Consider the following 12,195-nt stretch of genomic DNA (forward strand, 5'->3'; position numbering starts at 1 on the left):
TGCAGATGCAAATCACATGCAGAATCTCTGAAACCGTCTCAAGGTACAAACTGCTGTAGAGTACTCTTCTTCCACATTATTCTTCCAGCTGTTCCATACAAGAATTTCCTAACAGTTCTTGGTCTCCCATGTGCTCTATGCAGCTTGCACAGTGTACTCTGCCCTTGCAAAAGGAGAATTGTTTGGATGAGCACTGGCCTTTTTCCCTTACTGATTTTGTAGATTTTTGTAGGCAGCAGTTTGATCTAATGTGGCACATATACATGGCAGTGGCAGAGCAGAGGGGTCCCTGCTTGCATTCAGAGCAGTGCAGTTCTAAAAAGGAGCATTTCTAAAAATATTTTAACTACAAAAATGTATCCAAAACAGCAGGGCTTAACCCTTACCAAAAACGTAAGTTAGTGACTAAATATATTTTTTCTACTCTTGCACAATATGCTATGAGCCAGTTGGACGCTAATTCCCAACCCAGTGGTGGCTGCATTTCAGTAGTATCATATATTTGTAGTTTATAAACATTTTAATAGCCTTTAGACTAGTATGAATGTAAATTATTATTTTATATGAATTTCTATTGTGACACCCATTTTGTTGCTTCAAAGGAAATGAAGGAAAAAGGGGTTGTGCATTATAAATTAGTGTTCTAAACATAGTCTAAATGTACTCTCCCCTTATTGTTTAAGGAGCAGCATTCCAAATTGAACATAACACATATTGCTGCTCTAAACACCTGCATACTGTGCACCCAATTTTTCTTGTCAAAGTACAGTTTGTACATCAGTGGCCAACCTGTAGCTCTGATGGCCAACTTGTGGTGGCCAACCTGTGGCTCCGGAGTCACATGCGGCTCTTCAGAAGTTAATATGCAGCTCCTTGTATAGGCGCCAACTCCGGGGCTGGAGCTACAGGCGCCAACTTTCCAATGTGCCAGGGGATGCTCACTGCTCAAGCCCGGGCTCTGCCACTGGCCCTGCCCCCATTCCACCTCTTCCCACTCCTCCCTCAAGCCTGCAGGGCCTTCGCTCTCCCCCCAGAGCCTCCTGCACGCCATGAGACAGCTGATCGGGAGGTGCGGGGCTGGAGGGTGAGGCACTGATTGGCGGGGCTGCCGGTGGTTGGGAGGTGCTGGGAGCGGGGTGGGGGAGCTGCTGACATACTACTGTGGCTCTTTGGCAATGTACATTGGTAAATTCTGGCTCCTTCTGAGGCTCAGATTGGCCACCTCTGCTATCATGAAAAGTATACAACAATCAGGAACCTGACCCTGCAGAGCCCTACACACGTGAGTAGTTCCAAGATTGAATTGGAAACTTACTTACATGAGTAAGACTTTCTAGGCAACAGCCCCAAATCAAAGTCTTCCCCACCCACTGTATGTCTGAAAACCCAATAAGCAAAAGAAGGTAAAATATTAACAATGGGTGAATGGTATCTAACAAAAACAACCTCTGCCTGTCAGAATATATAAATCACTAACTCCTCTTGCCTTCCACAATTCCATTAAAAGCCTATTGTATGCCTGAATCCATGTCCATGGATGGTTGAGGAACATTGAAACAGGACAGGGAGGGAGATTTTGGAGGGAACTTTAAGGGAAAAAGAAGATAAGGCAAAATAGGGACGTCGGCCATATTACCTAAATGGTGTGTGCATCTTTCTGGTCGTCTGTCTTGATTATTTAAGAGGGTAAGCTCTTCGAGGCAGCCAACGTATTTTTTTGTGTGTTTGCACAGCACATACAATGGGTCTCAGATTTCTGTTAGGGCGCTTGGATACTACTACAACGCCAACATTAAATAATAATGATAGCAGTTAGACAGTTCTAGCTGAAGATGATTTCTTTATCTGCCATAAAATAATCATAGATGATTCAGCCAAGACAGCCTGTGTTAAGGTAACACTTATCTTTCTCTATAAAGAACTGGTTCTTTTAACATTTCTATTGAGAAAGGTAAGGGATAATGTGATGGAGACCTTTTTGGCCAAAATGCTAATGGGGATTGTGTATCTGACAAAGAAAGAAAATAGAAGAATCTTTAAAATAAACTTTCTAATATTTGAATGCATTAAAGAGTTGAGCTAGAGAGCGGACAGAGATGGTGTCCACCAGAAACTAATCTATCATAAACCAGCAGATCATTTGTCTACAATTAGATTGTAAAGCAGGGAAGTCTCAGATCCTTTGAATTCTTCATTTACATAAAGACCTCTTCAAAGATGTTTTATCTTAATTTACCTCTGTATCTTTGTTGCATCTTAATACATATAAAACTATTCACAAAATTTCATAGATTTTATCTTTTAAATCAAAATGCATCAGACACAGGACAGAAATGTATTTGGCCAGATCCTCATTTAGTGTAAATCCAGTGACTTCATGGGAACCATGCTAATTTGCATCGAGGATCTGATTCCATTATTTTGAAAAACATAGGTCTTCAAAAACATATATTGTTGAGTTTGAAGCAAAAAACTTGATCTGTTATTGACAGCAGATGTGGGCAATTCAAGAAAGGTCTGAACAAACAAAATTTGACACAACATTGTACATGATTGTTTAAATACACAGATTCCAGGTGTTTGTTTCAGTATTTATAATAAATACTCATTTTTGAAAAATTTTTACTAGATGCTTTTTAAAGCCATCTAACTTTAAACAAAAATTATATGGTATTATTTTCATCATATTACTAAAACAGGCCCTTCACTGAAGAGTTATTGTAGCAATACCTTAGAAGTTTCCTGGACTTTGCTTATGTCCATTTAAGAAAGGCTTTTCTTCATTTATTGATGTTCTCATTAAAACTGTATATGTGCATGAAACCCATCTCTGTCATACACACATGGGTTAGAATAAAATGTAAATACAGAAAAAGAATTTTAGAGGCTACCTGGTGTTGAAAGGATGTATGTATACCGGTAATTGCTAGAGTATAAACAAAAAAACTTGCATAAACTCAGAGCCATTAAAAATATCTTTCTATTTTAATATTTGTAATTTTAAATGACTCTTGCAATTCACCACTGAACAAGTCTACCTATGAAAATAATTCAAAATATAAAACCACTTTAAGACCACAAAAGTAGCCTTTAGTTATGACAATAACTCTGTGGGAAATATAGAAAAGGAGAGAAGTCACATTTTCTATGCAATTTGTATGAGTCATCAGTCCTGTTTTCTCCTGAATGAAACTGGTTAGCTATAACAACAACAACAACAACAAAGCTGTCTGAACTGGGTGATCCAAGTAATTATATGTTACAGTATGAACACATTTATGACAAAACTTTCAAACCTTTGAAAAAAAAAAAGAAAAGATTATTATATCCTCTGGCTGAAACAGCTTCTGAACTGATATAAACAGGTATTTAACAGACATTGCAGTATACCTCTGTGGAAAATATATGAGGTTACTCAACCTTTCTAGTAGTGATTTCTACTCCTGCACAAATTTTTGGCCCACCAAATTATCCATATTATAAGAGTGAAAGACTTCTGTAGCATATCTAAACATTACATCTTAGTTTTTTTTAAATGCACGAATGAGATATGTATGCAACTAAAACATCTCATGATCGCTTACATCTCTCGTCCTTCCTATGCCAATCCCTCACATCTCCAACTTTTCTGTGTCATACCTTGCTGTGTTATGTCTAAGTTAGGTCCTGATTCTGCTCTGATTAACTTCAATGGGGCCACGTGCATGAGTTAAGATTTGCAAAAATCATGCCTTTCTCAGACAGTAAGCTACTTGAAGCAGCAGCCTGGCTCATTTTGTCTGTAAAGCACCATGAATCCTTATGGCAACATAGAAATTATCATCACTTAACAACATCAATTGACCTGTTGTATGCTATATTCCGAATCTTTGCAATTTCAGGAAGCTACAGAGCAGTTTTCTGAAGAAGGGTTCATCCACTGCTAATACAGAACTTACTTCAGTACTTTTATAGTATCTGAGAAAGAACTGGATAGTACCAAGTCAGTTTTATGTTCTAGATTTTATTTTTAGCTTAAGTGAATTTAGACCTTGTGAATGCTGCTGTATTGATAACCCTAAATGCTAAAATAAGCCATCTAGCCACAGAACACGGACACTCAGAAACAGCATTAGCTTCTCCACACATCCTATCAATGAGCCTCAGCCCTGATTTACAGAGACCACCTCTAGAGACTAGATGGTAGTCGAGTTTATATATTCATTCAATCTTTGACCTCTCTGCTGAAGTTGCCAACAAGTGTGCTAGCAGTGGTGGGGGCAGCATTGGCAGACATGGTTATCTGCCTTCCAGGAATTGTACTAACACCAATTCCTTTGGCACAGGCCAGCTTACAGGTGTCAGATGGCAATCATTTATACTGCTTATTAGAGAGTTCTTTCTAATGTGTTTATTTGATTGACCTAAGTATGACTACTTGTTTTACATGTACATAGTATTTTAAAGGCATATTTATGTTAATTTTAAACAACTTTTGGTCACTACCAACCTGGGCAGGATTCAAACAAGTGGCCTGAAATATGATTATGACAAACATTTATGTCAGGGTACAACTTCATGATGCTATATGGACTAATGAAAGAATGTTCACATCCTTCCAGTGAGTTAGATTAGTACAAGGGGCAATACTTTAAAAAAAAAAAGACACCATTTATTGTCCCACCGTATTTGTTTTACCATAGTATATATTGCACTACATATACCTAGACAGAAATACCAGGGATACGATGATAAATTTAGCTACTATTTGCATTTTACAGATGAGGAAACTGATGCACAGAAAGACTAAGTGATTTTTTTTTTAACCAGAACTATGCAGTGAGTCCTAGGTAAATTCAGGATTAAAAATAATGAGTTCCTAGATCTCAGTCCTATGTTCAGTCCATGACTCTACACTGCCACGACCAGACATCAGAAATCTATTTTTCTAAGATTTTAGTAATTTTGTTTAAATTAATTATTTTATTTCTTAACTATTATATATTTTCTCCAAATTTGATTAACAATTTTCACTAAAAAGAAATATAGGTCAATAGATTAGTAAGTGAAAGAAATTTAAAAGACAAGTGTTTGCCAGGGATGAGTGGTAAGGCACTCTTTTGTAGGAAGAAAGTGATAGTAACTTGAATGTTATCCATCACAAATGGTGAGTTTTGATCATGTTTCTTTCTTTGGGAGGAAAATTCCCATTTCTCCCATTTCATCATAATTTTGTGAACAACTTTAGCTGAAGCTCCATAAACAATATTTTGTGCTTTAAAGTTGTGTTGTGTTGATTTACTCCATTTAGGCAGCACCACCTTATAGTCAGACACAGGGTTTGTCAGTTATTATTTTTGCCCCCTTCCCATGGGTTCACTCTTATCACATCTGGCCACATCCAAACACTAAGTAAGTTATGGTACTGAAAATTTTCTGTGCCTTTATTCTGTAGATGCCTTTTCTTCCCTACCGAGCTTCTTGTCTCTAAGGCCCCCAATTCAGAAAAGCATTTAAGCATGTGCTTAAATCCCACTGACTTCACTGAAACTTAAACACATACTGAAGTGCCTTCCTGCGTCAAGGCCTAAATAACTACAGTCTCGGGCCTTTTTCTGCAATTGTAAAGGTCAGCCTCCTCCAAGTTAAACATGAATACACTCTGGTTCAGCAGTCAGAGGTTGCCCTGGCATTTTCCCAATAACCTATGTGCATTACCTCCAAGAACTCCACCTTCCTGGCACTGGTGGCCCCAGTTTGCTTCCAGGCACATATCTCCATCACTGCAGCAAGAAACACTGCTGACGTAAGCCACAGGGTCAGCACAGATTCACAGATGTTATAAAATGACAAGCATTATATAGTTACATCTCAATTACTATTGGGAAATTCAACAGACATTCCGAGATGAGGGCAGCGGTGCTCACTCCTTAATTCAGGTATTTATATCCACCCTGAGAGACTGAAATGTAGGATTGCACAAGAACTCCAGAGGGACATTGACTCCTCCCTCCCCTCCCCACCCCTCCAAAAAATAAAATGTTTCTAAGTAGTTCGATAAATCTCTTAACAACACATTCAAACTAGTGAGGTCCTAGGATGGTATTTTAATGTTGTGCCTACTTTCATGTTAAAATTGTTTCAGACATACATGTAAATAAGTAATGTAATAAATCAATAAATACTTACAAACACACAAGAAAATCAGCCCCAGCACCCAGAAATCACTGGTAAGTTGCTTTTGAATTCATGAAACTGACCTGAAAAATGTAGAAAGAAAAAAGTTAAAGCAAAGAAAAACTATCAAAACTGACACATTTAACTTGTGTTTTTTATTATAGGAGAGAGGCATTTTCTAACTATGAACTAAACAAAATTGCTGTTGTCACCATTTCAACCGAATAATTTACACAGAATTTGTTTCCAGGAAGCCAATACCATGACAAACAATTATTTCATTGTTCTACATCTTACACCATAGCAACCCAGTCTATTATGGCTTGTAAGAGCTGTCAGAAATAACAGGCATGGTTATCTTTTTAATAGGGAAAACAACAAAGAGATTTTTTAAAGGGTTATGGGAACACACATTACTTTAGAAAAATCTGTTGGTAATAGTGTTTTGGAGCTTAACTGTTTTAATATAATATCTTTTTGGTATTCTAAATTGGAATACATTTAAGGTAACAGTCATACAACAAGAATGTTTTTGTTCTACCTAAGGTCTAGATCCCATTTAGAAGCTTAGCCTAGGTACAATGCATTCAGTATAAGGCATGATTCAATCCAACATTCTTTTTCCTCCATACCCCTCAGTTCTGGCTGGAAAGGTAACAGATGCAACTCAAACCCACAGAGCTTGCCTTATAAAATTCTTTAACTAGCACAATGACTCACTTTATGCCTCTAAATATCCATGGTTTCCTCTCTCCAGAACCCCCATGCATTAGAAGGTAGTTCGGCAGTTTATTTTTATTGTTTGGTCTACATACAGCACATTTTTAGTTCTTGTGAAAACAAAGAAACTTTGTTTCAAAGCCCTTGTTTTCTTTCCAAAAATGCAGGAGATGGATATGGGTAACATTAAACTGAAAATAATAATGGGCCTGGGCTACTAGTTTAGGTCAAAATCTTTTTTTGTTCCTTGGGAACTATCTGATTAATTTGCAGTTCATAAAATAGTGGGTGTAAGTTTAGTGTAAAAAACATGTAACTATATTGAAGATGAAATCATCCGTTTTGTTACCCTCCAGTAATGTGTAAGAAACACCTTCCCACCACATTTCTGTACCCTCAAGTGCACATTGCACAACATTGCACACTGCCTACAGATAAGGAGAGAATACCAAACTTATCTTGATGTAGAATATCCTTCTTATCCCATCCACCCACCCTGAACTGCATGTTATTCATTCCAGTAAAGCCCTCCCCCACCCCAAAAGTACACATCTAATTGTGTCTTCTCTCCTGTAATACCAATACAGAGTCAACAAATCTCATTTGCCATATCATCGCAGTGTTATTATATACGTTAAAAGCAAGTCTGAATCTCATTATCTGTTGATTTATGCCATTAGTGTGCTTTGGAGCCATCAATTAAACAAGGACAGTGGTTCATAAGGTCACAGTTAATTAATCTGAAAGAATATAAATACACTTTAATGCACACCACCTCATAGAGAGAATTTAGGAACAAAGCACCACCACTTTATGGTGGACAAGCAATTAGGATGAAGGTTAAACACACAAAACTTGAAATTTAGCCTCAAAGTTCAGCTAAAATTAAAACTATAGGAAAAAATTTAGCCTGGAAATATGCATGTAAAAACATTAATGTTTATAACAATGCAAGTAAGTGAGAGACAGAACAGGGCTAACTGTGCCCAGTGATCCTGAGCAAATTAAAGCCTGTTGTTGTTCAGATAACACCTCAAAACTGGCAATCGGCTGCAGGCTGCACCATTATGCAGCTAGTCAGGCTGAAAAAAAAAATAAAATAAACAGCCCAATTTATTCAAAATGGTTTCATCTTAGCTAGGTTGTTATATTTAGTACATCATACAAAATAATAAAAAAAATGATTTTTCCCTTACTAAATTAACCAAGGAAATGTGAGGGTAAAATAGTGCATCCCATATAATACATTCAAAGTAAATCAACTAAATGTGCAGTAATGTAGCAGCAGTCTACCGGTACAACCAGACTATAAGTAACAATAGTGAAAACACTCCAGACTACCTGGAACACTTATTTACAGTGCAAATTCAAAACATAAAGTACCTTGACTTTAAATGAAGGAAAATTAGAGACAGTTACTAAAATCATGACTCATTTTACCATGCATAGTTATTGGATCAAAAGAAAAACAATATTGCAAATACAAAACAACACCTCATGACTTAATTAACTCAAGTGGTTTCAAGACTTTTTCTTTTTGTATTTGTAGTGAAATGCTTTACCAGTAAGCATTGCCCCTTATTCTTTTCCTACTTGGTTTTTCCAATCAAAAGACTAAAGATGCAGCTGTGAAAGGGAAACAATCTTTCCCCATCATCAGAAAGTTAACATCACAAATATTAAACCCATGTTGAATATATTTTTTAAAACATGCATTTATTTTTATTGATTAGATAAAGTAGTATAGACTTGACAAGGTAACCCACTGTTCCATGTGTAATATGCACCCCGCTTTGTAGCTGATCCATAGAGGACATAAGTCTGCCATTGCTGCCTCATACCAGACAAGATATTTGTGTTTCAGCTCTAGAGGTCTCTGGTTAAATCCCAGGTGATGACTGAAATGAATGGTCATTGCATAAACACAAGAATAAAGTTTCTCTTCAGAGAAGTATTCCCATTGATTTCTATGGTACTACTCCTATCAGTAACTTAATTGAAATGTGTGTTTGTAGTCAGAATGCTGTACAAACTGATATCAGAGCTTATTCTTACACAGCTTTTTGGAAAGCTACTAGCATATTTACTGAAGATTGGCTTGCTCTTTTTTTTTCAAGGGACAGAAGTGAAGCTTTAAAAAAAACAAAAAAAACCCCTGCACTCAGATTCAGGCATGTTTGCCAAAAGGTGCTCCATATTTAAAGCCCATTGCTCCCCAAACCAACCAAATAAATTATAAGCTTTCTTCTCTTGACCCTTTTGTCCCATCCCTTAATTATAAACACCACAGTGAAAGGACCTTGCACCATACCAATCAACTCCAGAATCATGGCATTGTAATGCCATGATCCAGCAGCAGCCACCATGTAACGGGGGCATGGCTAGCATGCAACGGGGGGCAGGGCTAGCATGCAGGAAAGGAGAAAGCAGACGATGCAGTGCAGTAGATCTGTACAGCGCTTAGATCCACCTGCCACAACCACAGCACACTCGCTTGTACAAACACATTTTGAGAGCACCCTGTGAACTGCCAACATATTGGGAGAGGGAATAAAAACAGTTCAAACACACTACAGTTAAAACATCAGGAAATGTGAAGAACAAAAAAATTAAAGCTGGGATTTTCAAAAGGGAGTTAAGGTGCCCAACTCTCATTGAAAGTCAGTGGGAACTGGGTACATAACTCCTCTTAGCCCCCTTGGATAATCCCAGCCTAAGAAGCCTGCCAAAGTGGCATCTTTTAAATATGAGGGATTACACAAGGGCAAATGGCAATCAGATAAAAGTTGCCCTTGAAAAGGATAAGGGTACGACCACACAGCCCACAGCAGTAAGCCTCCCGGCGCGGGTCAATAGTCTCGGGCTTCCAAGGCTTGCACCAGCACTCTAAAAACAGCTGTGCACACGGCATTCTGAAGTTGCAGTTGGGGCTGGGGCTTGAGCTCTGAAGCCTAGGAAGGCGGGTGGCCTTCAGAGCCTGAGCCACAACTTAAAAGCGCTGTCTACACAGCTCTTTTTAGCGCACAAGCACAAGCCCCACAAACCCAAGTCTTTCGACCCAGGTTGGGAGGCTCACTGCTGCAGGCTGTGTGGATATATCCTAAGGGGTCTAGGTGTCAGGAGGGATGTACAGACTTCCGGACTAACAAAAAGGAAAACACCAAAATTCAGTGGGCCTGGTTTGAAAGAAAGTTTATTATTTCTCCAGTAGATACATAAATGTATATATTTATAGGATGAAATCCTAGCACCATTCTTATCAATGAGAGTTTTGCCACTGGCTTAAGTTGGGCTGGGACTGTATATAGAGACTGTATATACAAAGACTACTAGGACAAATTATACCCTCAAAAGCATAAGCACATCTCCCATTGACTTCAATTAAAGCCATGCACATACAACCAAGAATTTCCAGGAAACTTTCTGAGAAATTTGCTTTAGAAACGTCAGGCTTTATTTGCAAAACCATACTCCTGCAAATAAAACCATGGACATAAGGGAGACTACTTTCATGAGTAAAAGTTTGCAGGATCAAGCCCACAATACTTAAAGTATCACTATAAATACCAGCAATCAAAGAAACTTCTAACAAAAATAGGATTTTTTTTTTAGTTTCTTGTAAGTGAACCCTCTTCCTCTTCAATAGCTTAAGTAATTCCAAGTAGAAAATAGCTTGTTTTAACATATGATTTCACCACATTTCTCTACAGAAAGCTGAGAGTGTATTCATTTAATAAAAGCTTTCAATAATAATAAAGGACCGTGGTCATTCTAAGATAACCAGATTCTACAGGTAGTGTGAATTTTCTGCGGACAACCATCAGTGAGCACCAAAGAAGCTTGCATGTAAAAAATGGAAGCAGTTATTTAGAAGAAAGCATGGTATCATGTTATGTCATTTAAGAACGTGGCCTATCATTGTGGGCTGCTGGGACCAAACTATGTACCATTCAACAACTGTTAAAAACCTATTTTCAGAATTACAGCATGATACGAGATGAGAAAAAGGTATAATACAGACATTGAAGTTATACATTTAGGGCCTGATTCACATAATTTCACACTTTGTACGTGCAAAATTGTACAATTAAAACAACAGCAAGGCCATAATCATGATAATAAAAATGAAGGGAGCACTTAGTTGACTGTGTTGAGCTCCTCTGAGTTGGAGTTCTGTTACACCTACCATGTCTCTTTAGATTTTTACTTATTTGAGGTAAAAGGCAGAGTTTCCACACGAGTCAGTGAAGGATGCTTTATTTACGCTTTGTTACACTAGAGACTCTATAGCGACACAGCTGTACTGCTGCAGCTGCACCATTAAGGTCTCCCATGTAGCTGCTCTCTCCCATTGGCATAATTAAACTACTCTCAACAAGAAGTAGTAGCTATGTCAGCAGGATAGCATCTCCCGCCGACATAGTGCTGTCCTCACTGGCGCTTCTGGCAGTGTAACTTATGCTGGTCAGGGGGCTGGTTTTTATACACCCCTGAGCGACATAACTTTTACCAACAAAAGTGCTAGTGTAGACATAGCCTAAGGTATCGACAATGCTTCCCAGACTGTCTGGAAGTGACATTAAACAGAGTAATTAACGTTGTTATTCATAGGATGCTTCCCTACACATAACGAGAGGGAAATCCTGTTACTTTCTCTCTTTGTAATCTTTTACCTGGCTTATATTCTGCTACCACCAGAGGAAGAGTGGCTTAGTCTGAGGCCTGGTCTACACTAGGAATTTACATCACTATAGCTCTGTGTCTCGGGGGGTGTGAAAAATCCATCTCCCTGAGAGACATAGCCACAGTGACCTAACCTCTGATGTAGGCAGCATTAAAATCGATGGAAGAATTCTTCCATCAACCTAGCTGCTGCGTCTCAGGGAGATGGGTTACCTGTGCCAATGGAAGAATTGCCCCCTCCTAATCAGCATAACTAGCATCTAAACTGAAGCACTACAGCAGTGCAGCTGTAGCATTTTAAGTGTAGAGAAGGCCTTAGCCTGCTTACATTTGGTAAACATAGCTGTGTGCACATTGCAGCACTAGCAGAGGCTCAAACTATCCAGCCAAGCTCAGACTCATCCTACCCAGTGAATCCGAGCTCGGATGGCTCGCCTGAGCTCCAGGGGTGCCATAGTATCCAGCTATTTTTAGTGCACGTGCATGAGTGTCTAGGCTCACTCCCAGCAGCAGTGTAGACAAACCCTAAGGGTTTGTCTACACCGTGACATTCAGGAAAGTTAGGGCAAAATTAACTAAAGGTGTGAAGTTAGTGCACATAAGTAAAAATACATTAAAGAAGTAAAGTAGTCTTAG

The 12,195-nt window shown here is 38.4% G+C and overlaps 1 protein-coding gene across 4 annotated transcripts in view; it reads right to left on the bottom strand.

Moving 5' to 3' along the window:
* SOX6 (SRY-box transcription factor 6) overlaps nucleotides 1-12,195 on the bottom strand; it is a 501,080-nt gene that overhangs the window by 384,914 nt on the left and 103,971 nt on the right. For all 4 annotated transcript variants that reach the window (XM_039533636.1, XM_039533631.1, XM_039533632.1 and 1 more), the window contains 2 exons: nucleotides 6,169-6,239; nucleotides 5,698-5,777 (listed from right to left, as the gene is read on the bottom strand). The gene's annotated coding sequence lies outside the window, so the exon portion shown is untranslated. The remainder of the gene's footprint in view (nucleotides 1-5,697; nucleotides 5,778-6,168; nucleotides 6,240-12,195) is intronic.

Source organism: Mauremys reevesii, linkage group 4, assembly GCF_016161935.1.
Source record: "Mauremys reevesii isolate NIE-2019 linkage group 4, ASM1616193v1, whole genome shotgun sequence".
Classification (NCBI taxonomy): Eukaryota; Metazoa; Chordata; order Testudines; family Geoemydidae; genus Mauremys; species Mauremys reevesii.